The sequence below is a fragment of the Parasteatoda tepidariorum genome, unplaced genomic scaffold (assembly GCF_982258835.1).
Source record: "Parasteatoda tepidariorum strain Cologne lab strain unplaced genomic scaffold, Ptep-v5.0 scaffold_18, whole genome shotgun sequence".
Lineage (NCBI taxonomy): Eukaryota > Metazoa > Arthropoda > Arachnida > Araneae > Theridiidae > Parasteatoda > Parasteatoda tepidariorum.
In genome coordinates this window covers 70,336-78,150 of record NW_028257377.1, presented here as the reverse complement: position 1 = coordinate 78,150, position 7,815 = coordinate 70,336, and positions in this window count along the sequence as shown.

The window sequence follows — 7,815 nt, the reverse complement described above, 5'->3', positions numbered from 1 at the left end:
GGCAGTGTTGCGTCCGACATGTTGGGCCGCAGCAACGCGGAACTACAGCCGTGCAAGTGCCGCATTAGGGCCGGGGAGTGTTCGCCATCTTTAGCCACTGATTTAAGCGGAAGTCCTACTGAGGAGTAAAGGAACAGGCGTGTCGTAGTAGGGCAGTGTAGAGTCCGATTTTTGGGGGCAACGCAACGCGACACTACAGCAGCGCGCTTGCCGCAGTAGGGCCATGGAGGGTCCGCCATATTTGGCCTCTGATTTAAGCGGAAGCGCAACTGAGAACTTAAGTCTTTGGTAGAGTCTAGTAGGGCAGTGTAGTGTCCGCCATTTCGGGCCACTGCAACGCGGCACTACAGCCGTGCAAGTGCCGCATTAGGGCCGGGGAGTGTTCGCCATCTTTGGTCCCGGATAAGAGCGGAAGCCCTGCTGAGGGGTAAAGGCACTGGCGTGTCGTAGTAGGGCAGTGTAGAGTTCGCCATTTATGGGCAACGCAACGCGACACTACAGCCTCGGACGTGCCGCAGTAGGGCTATAGTCTGTCCGCCATCTTTGGCCATTAATTAGAGCGGAAGCCGAACTGAGGAGTAAAGGCACTGACGTGTAGTAGTAGGGCAGTGAAGAGTCCTATATTTTGTTCCACCGGAACGGGGCAATAAAGCCACGCACGTGTCGCAGTAGGGCCGTGGAGTGTCCGTCATCTTTGGCCACTGATTAGAGCGTAAGCCGAACTGTGGAGTAAAGGCACTGGCGTGTCGTAGTCGGGCAGAGTGGAGTACGCCATTTTGGGCCACTGCAACGCGGCACTTTAGCAGCGCACGTGCCGCTGAAGGGCCATGGAGTGTCCGACATCTTTTTCCATTAGTTAGAGTGGAAGCAGAACTGAGGAGAAAAGGCACTGGCGTGTAGTAGTAGGGCAGTGTAGTATCCAGTCATTTTAGCCACCACTACGCAGCACTACAGCCGCGGACGTGCCGCAGTAGGGCTATAGACTGTCCGCCATCTTTAGCCACTGATTTAAGCGGAAGCCCTACTGAGGAGTAAAGGAACAGGCGTGTCGTAGTAGGGCAGTGTAGAGTACGCCATTTTGGGCCACTGCAACGCGGCACTTTAGCAGCGCACGTGCCGCTGAAGGGCCATGGAGTGTCCGACATCTTTTTCCATTAGTTAGAGTGGAAGCAGAACTGAGGAGAAAAGGCACTGGCGTCTAGTAGTAGGGCAGTGTAGTATCCAGTCATTTTAGCCACCACTACGCAGCACTACAGCCGCGGACGTGCCGCAGTAGGGCTATAGACTGTCCGCCATCTTTAGCCACTGATTTAAGCGGAAGCCCTACTGAGGAGTAAAGGAACAGGCGTGTCGTAGTAGGGCAGTGTAGAGTCCGATATTTTGGGGCAACGCGACACTACAGCTGCGCGCTTGCCGCAATAGGGCCATCTAGGGTCCGCCATATTTAGCCTCTGATTTAAGCGGAAGCGCATCCCAGAACTTAAGTCTTTGGTAGAGTCTAGTAGGGCAGTGTGGTGTCCTCCATTTCGGGCCACCGCAACGCGGCACAACAGCCTATTACGTGCCGCAGTAGGGCCATGGAGTGTCCGCCATTTTTGGCCACTGATTAGAGCGGAAGCCGAACTGAGGAGTAAAGGCACTGGCGTGTCGTAGTCGGACAGTGTTGCGTCCGACATGTTGGGCCACTGCAACGCGGCACTTCAGCAGCGCACGTGCCGCCGAAGGGCCATGGAGTGTCCGACATCTTTTTCCACTATTTAGAGCGGAAGCAGAACTGAGGAGAAAAGGCACTGGCGTGTAGTAGTAGGGCAGTGTAGTATCCTGCCATTTTGGCCACCACTGCTCAGCACTACAGCCGCGGACGAGCCGCAGTAGGGCTATAGACTGTCCGCCATCTTTAGCCACTGATTTAAGCGGAAGCCCAACTGAGGAGTAAAGGAACAGGCGTGTCGCAGTAGGGCAGTGTAGAGTCCGCTATTTTGGGGCACCGCAACACGGCACTACAGCCGCGGACGTGCCGCAGTAGGACTATGGAATGTCCGCCATCTTTGGTAACGGATAAGAGCGGAAGCTCAACTGAGGAGTAAAGGCACAGGCGTGTCGTAGTAGGGCAGAGTAGAGTCCGATATTTTGGGCCACCGCAACGTGACACTACAGCCGTGCACGTGCCGCGGTAAGGCTATGGATTGTCCGCCAACTTTGGCCACAAATTAGAGCGGAAGCCGAACTGAAGAGTAAAGGCACTGGCGTGTCGTAGTAGGGCAGAGTAGAGTCCGCCATTTAGGGCCACCGCAACGCGGCACTACAGCCGCAGACGTGCCGCAGTAGGGCCACGGAGGGTCCGCCATATTAGGCCACTGATTTAAGCGGAAGCGCAACTGAGAACTTAAGTCTTTGGTAGAGTCTAGTAGGGCAGTGTTGAGTCCGACATTTTGGGGCACCGCATCGCGGCACTACAGCCGCGGACGTGCTGCAGTAGGGCCATGGAGGGTCCGCCATATTTGGCCACTGATTTAAGCGAAAGCCCAACTGAGGAGTAAAGGAACAGGCGTGTCGTAGTAGGGCAGTGAAGTGTCCACCATTTTGGGGCACCGCAACGCGGCACTACAGCCGCGGGCGTGCCGCAGAAGGTCTATAGACTATTCGCCATCTTTGGCCACTGATTTGAGCGGAAGTCGATTTAAGGAGTAAAGGCACTGACATGTCGTCTTAGGGCAGTGTAGAGTCCGATATTTTGGGCCGCCGCAACACGGCACTACAGCCGTTATGTGCCGCATTAGGGCCGGGAGTGTTCGCCATCTTTGGCCAGGGATTAGAGCGGAAGCCGAAAAGAGGAGTAAAGGCACTGACGTGTAGTAGTAGGGCAGAGTAGAGTCCGATATTTTGGGGCAACACAACGTGGCACTTTAGCAGCGCACGTGCCGCTGAAGGGCCATGGAGTGTCCGACATCTTTTTCCACTATTAAGCGCGGAAGCCGAACTGAGGAGAAAAGGCTCTGGCGGGTAGTAGTAGGGCAGTGTAGAGTCCGATATTTTGGTCCATCGCAACACGGCACTACTGCCGTGCACGTGCCGCATTAGGGCCGGGGAGTGTTCATCATCTTTGGACACGGATTAGAGCGGAAGCCCAACTGAGGAGTAAAGCCACAGACGTGTCGTAGTCGGGCAGTGTTGCGTCCGACATGTTGGGCCGCAGCAACGCGGAACTACAGCCGTGCAAGTGCCGCATTAGGGCCGGGGAGTGTTCGCCATCTTTGGTCCCAGGAAAGAGCGGAAGCCCTGCTGAGGAGTAAAGGCACTGACGTGTCGTAGTCGGGCAGTGTTGCGTCCGACATGTTGGGCCGCAGAAACGCGGAACTACAGCCGTGCAAGTGCCGCATTAGGGCCGGGGAGTGTTCGCCATCTTTAGCCACTGATTTAAGCGGAAGTCCTACTGAGGAGTAAAGGAACAGGCGTGTCGTAGTAGGGCAGTGTAGAGTCCGATTTTTTGGGGCAACGCAACGCGACACTACAGCAGCGCGCTTGCCGCAGTAGGGCCAAGGAGGGTCCGCCATATTTGGCCTCTGATTTAAGCGGAAGCGCAACTGAGAACTTAAGTCTTTGGTAGAGTCTAGTAGGGCAGTGTAGTGTCCGCCATTTTGGGGCAACGCAACGGGGCAATAAAGCCACGCACGTGTCGCAGTAGGGCCGTGGAGTGTCCGCCATCTTTGGCCACTGATTAGAGCGGAAGCCGAACTGTGGAGTAAAGGCACTGGCGTGTCGTTGTCGGGCAGTGTAGAGTACGCCATTTTGGGCCACTGCAACGCGACACTTTAGCAGCGCACGTGCCGCTGAAGGGCCATGGAGTGCCCGACATCTTTTTCCATTAGTTAAAGGGGAAGCAGAACTGAGGAGAAAAGGCACTGGCGTGTAGTAGTAGGGCAGTGTAGTATCCTGTCATTTTGGCCACCGCTACGCAGCACTACAGCTGCGGACGTGCCGCAGTAGGGCTATAGACTGTCCGCCATCTTTAGCCACTGATTTAAGCGGAAGTCCTACTGAGGAGTAAAGGAACAGGCGTGTCGTAGTAGGGCAGTGTAGAGTCCGATTTTTTGGGGCAACGCAACGCGACACTACAGCAGCGCGCGAGTCCGATATTTTGGGCCATCGCAACACGGCACTACTGCCGTGCACGTGACGCATTAGGGCCGGGGAGTGTTCATCATCTTTGGACACGGATTAGAGCGGAAGCCCAACTGAAGAGTAAAGCCACAGGCGTGTCGTAGTCGGGCAGTGTTGCGTCCGACATGTTGGGCCGCAGCAACGCGGCACTACAGCCGTGCACGTGCCGCAGTAGGTCCGGGGAGTGTTCGCCATCTTTGGAAACTGATTTGAGCTGAATCCCAACTGAGCAGTAAAGGCACTGGCATGTCGTAGTAAGGTAGTGTAGAGTCCGACATTTTGGGCCTCTGCAACGTGGCACTACAGCCACGCACGTGCCGCAGAAGGGCCGTGGAGTGTCCGCCATCTTTATCCACTGATTAGAGCGGAAACCGAACTGAAGAGTAAAGGCACTGGCGTGTAGTAGTAGGGCAGTGTAGAGTCCGATATTTTGGGCCACCGCAACACGGCAATACAGCCGTGATGTGCCGCATTAGGGCCGGGTAGTGTTCGCCATCTTTGGCAAAGGATTAGAGCGGAAGCCGAACTGAGGAGTAAAGGCACTGACGTGTAGTAGTAGGGCAGAGTAGAGTCCGATATTTTGGGGCAACACGACGCGGCACTTCAGCAGCGCACGTGCCGCTGAAGGGCCATGGAATGTCCGACATCTTTTTCCACTATTAAGAGCGGAAGCCGATCTGAGGAGAAAAGGCACTGGCGTGTAGTAGTAGGGCAGTGAAGAGTCCGATATTTTGGGATATCGCAACACGGCACTACTGACGTGCACGTGCCGCATTATGGCCATGGAGTGTCCGACATCTTTTTCCACTATTAAGCGCGGAAGCCGAACTGAGGAGAAAAGGCTCTGGCGGGTAGTAGTAGGGCAGTGTAGAGTCCGATATTTTGGTCCATCGCAACACGGCACTACTGCCGTGCACGTGCCGCATTAGGGCCGGGGAGTGTTCATCATCTTTGGACACGGATTAGAGCGGAAGCCCAACTGAGGAGTAAAGGCACTGACGTGTCGTAGTCGGGCAGTGTTGCGTCCGACATGTTGGGCCGCAGCAACGCGGAACTACAGCCGTGCAAGTGCCGCATTAGGGCCGGGGAGTGTTCGCCATCTTTAGCCACTGATTTAAGCGGAAGTCCTACTGAGGAGTAAAGGAACAGGCGTGTCGTAGTAGGGCAGTGTTGCGTCCGACATGTTGGGCCGCAGCAACGCGGAACTACAGCCGTGCAAGTGCCGCATTAGGGCCGGGGAGTGTTCGCCATCTTTGGACCCAGGAAAGAGCGGAAGCCCTGCTGAGGAGTAAAGGCACTGACGTGTCGTAGTCGGGCAGTGTTGCGTCCGACATGTTGGGCCGCAGCAACGCGGTAGGTGGTTTGGGTGTTTTGGTGTGGTTTGGTTGGTGGTGTTTTGGGTTGTTGGGGTTTTGGGGATGTTTAGGTTGAGTTGTGGTGTGTGTAGGGGTGGGTGTTTGGGTTTTGTTGGAGTGTAGGTTCGTTTGGGGTCGTAGTAGGGCAGTGTAGAGTCGATTTTGGGGCTCTGGAGGGCCATGGAGGGTCCGCCATATTTGGCTTATGGGATTGGGAGGGTGAGAACTTAAGTCTTTTGGTTAGGGGAGTTAGTTTTGGAGTTGGGGCAGTGTAGTGTCCGCCATTTTGGGGGCAACGCAACGGGCAATAAGCCACGCACGTGTCGCAGTAGGGCCGTGGAGTGGATCTTTGGCCACTGATTAGAGCGGAAGCCGAACTGTGGAGTAAAGGCACTGGCGTGTCGTTGTCGGGCAGTGTAGAGTACGCCATTTTGGGCCACTGCAACGCGGCACTTCAGCAGCGCACGTGCCGCCGAAGGGCCATGGAGTGTCCGACATCTTTTTCCACTATTTAGAGCGGAAGCAGATGTGAGGAGAAAAGGCACTGGCGTGTAGTAGTAGGGCAGTGTAGAGTCTACCATTTTGGGGCACCGCAACGCGACACTACAGCCGCGGACGTGCCGCGGTAAGGTAGTGGACTGTCCGCCATCTTTGGCCACTAATATGAGCGGAAGCCGAACAGAAGAGTAAAGGCGCTGGCGTGTAGTAGTAGGTCAGAGTAGAGTCCGATATTTTGGGCCACCGCAACGTGACACTACAGCCGTGCACGTGCCGCATTAGGGACGGGGAGTGTTCGCCATCTTTGGCCAGGGATTAGAGAGGAAGCCGAACAGAGGAGTAAAGGCACTGACGTGTAGTAGTAGGGCAGAGTAGAGTCCGATATTTTGGGGCAACACAACGTGGCACTTCCGAAGCGCACGTGCCGCTGAAGGGCCATGGAGTGTCCGACATCTTTTTCCACTATTAAGAGCGGAAGCCGAACTGAGGAGAAAAGGCACTGGCATGTAGTAGTAGGGCAGTGTAGAGTCCAATATTTTGGGCCATCGCAACACGGCACTACTGCCGTGCACGTGACGCATTAGGGCCGGGGAGTGTTCATCATCTTTGGACACGGATTAGAGCGGAAGCCCAACTGAAGAGTAAAGCCACAGCCGTGTCGTAGTCGGGCAGTGTTGCGTCCGACATGTTGGGCCGCAGCAACGCGGCACTACAGCCGTGCACGTGCCGCAGTAGGTCCGGGGAGTGTTCGCCATCTTTGGAAACTGATTTGAGCTGAATCCCAGCTGAGCAGTAAAGGCACTGGCATGTCGTAGTAAGGTAGTGTAGAGTCCGACATTTTGGGCCTCTGCAACGTGGCACTACAGCCACGCACGTGCCGCAGAAGGGCCGTGGAGTGTCCGCCATCTTTATCCACTGATTAGAGCGGAATCCCAACTGAGGAGTAAAGGCACTGGCGTGCCGTAGTAAGCCAGTGTAGAGTCCGACATTTTGGGCCACTGCAACGTGGCACTACAGCCACGGATATGCCGCGGTAGGGCTATAGACTGTCTGCCATCTTTGGCCACTAATTAGAGCGGAAACCGAACTGAAGAGTAAAGGCAATGGCGTGTAGTAGTAGGGCAGTGTAGAGTCCGATATTTTGGGCCACCGCAACACGGCAATACAGCCGTGATGTGCCGCATTAGGGCCGGGTAGTGTTCGCCATTGGCAAAGGATTAGAGCGGAAGCCGAACTGAGGAGTAAAGGCACTGACGTGTAGTAGTAGGGCAGAGTAGAGTCCGATAATTTGGGGCATCACGACGCGGCACTTCAGCAGCGCACGTGCCGCTGAAGGGCCATGGAATGTCCGACATCTTTTTCCACTATTAAGAGCGGAAGCCGATCTGAGGAGAAAAGGCACTGGCGTGTAGTAGTAGGGCAGTGTAGAGTCCGATATTTTGGGATATCGCAACACGGCACTACTGACGTGCACGTGCCGCATTATGGCCGGGGAGTGTTCGCCATCTTTGGACACGTATTAGAGCGGAAGCCCAACTGAGGAGTAAAGCCACAGGCGTGTCGTAGTCGGGCAGTGTTGCGTCCGACATGTGGGGCCGCGCTACGCGGCGCTACAGCTTACACGTGCCGCTGAAGGGCCATGGAGTGTCCGCCATCTTTTTCCATTAGTTAGATTGGAAGCCGAACAGAGGAGAAAAGGCACTGGCGTGTAGTAGTAGGGCAGTGTAGTATCCTGCCATTTTGGCCACCACTGCTCAGCACTACAGCTGCGGACGTGCCGCAGTAGGGCTATAGACTGTCC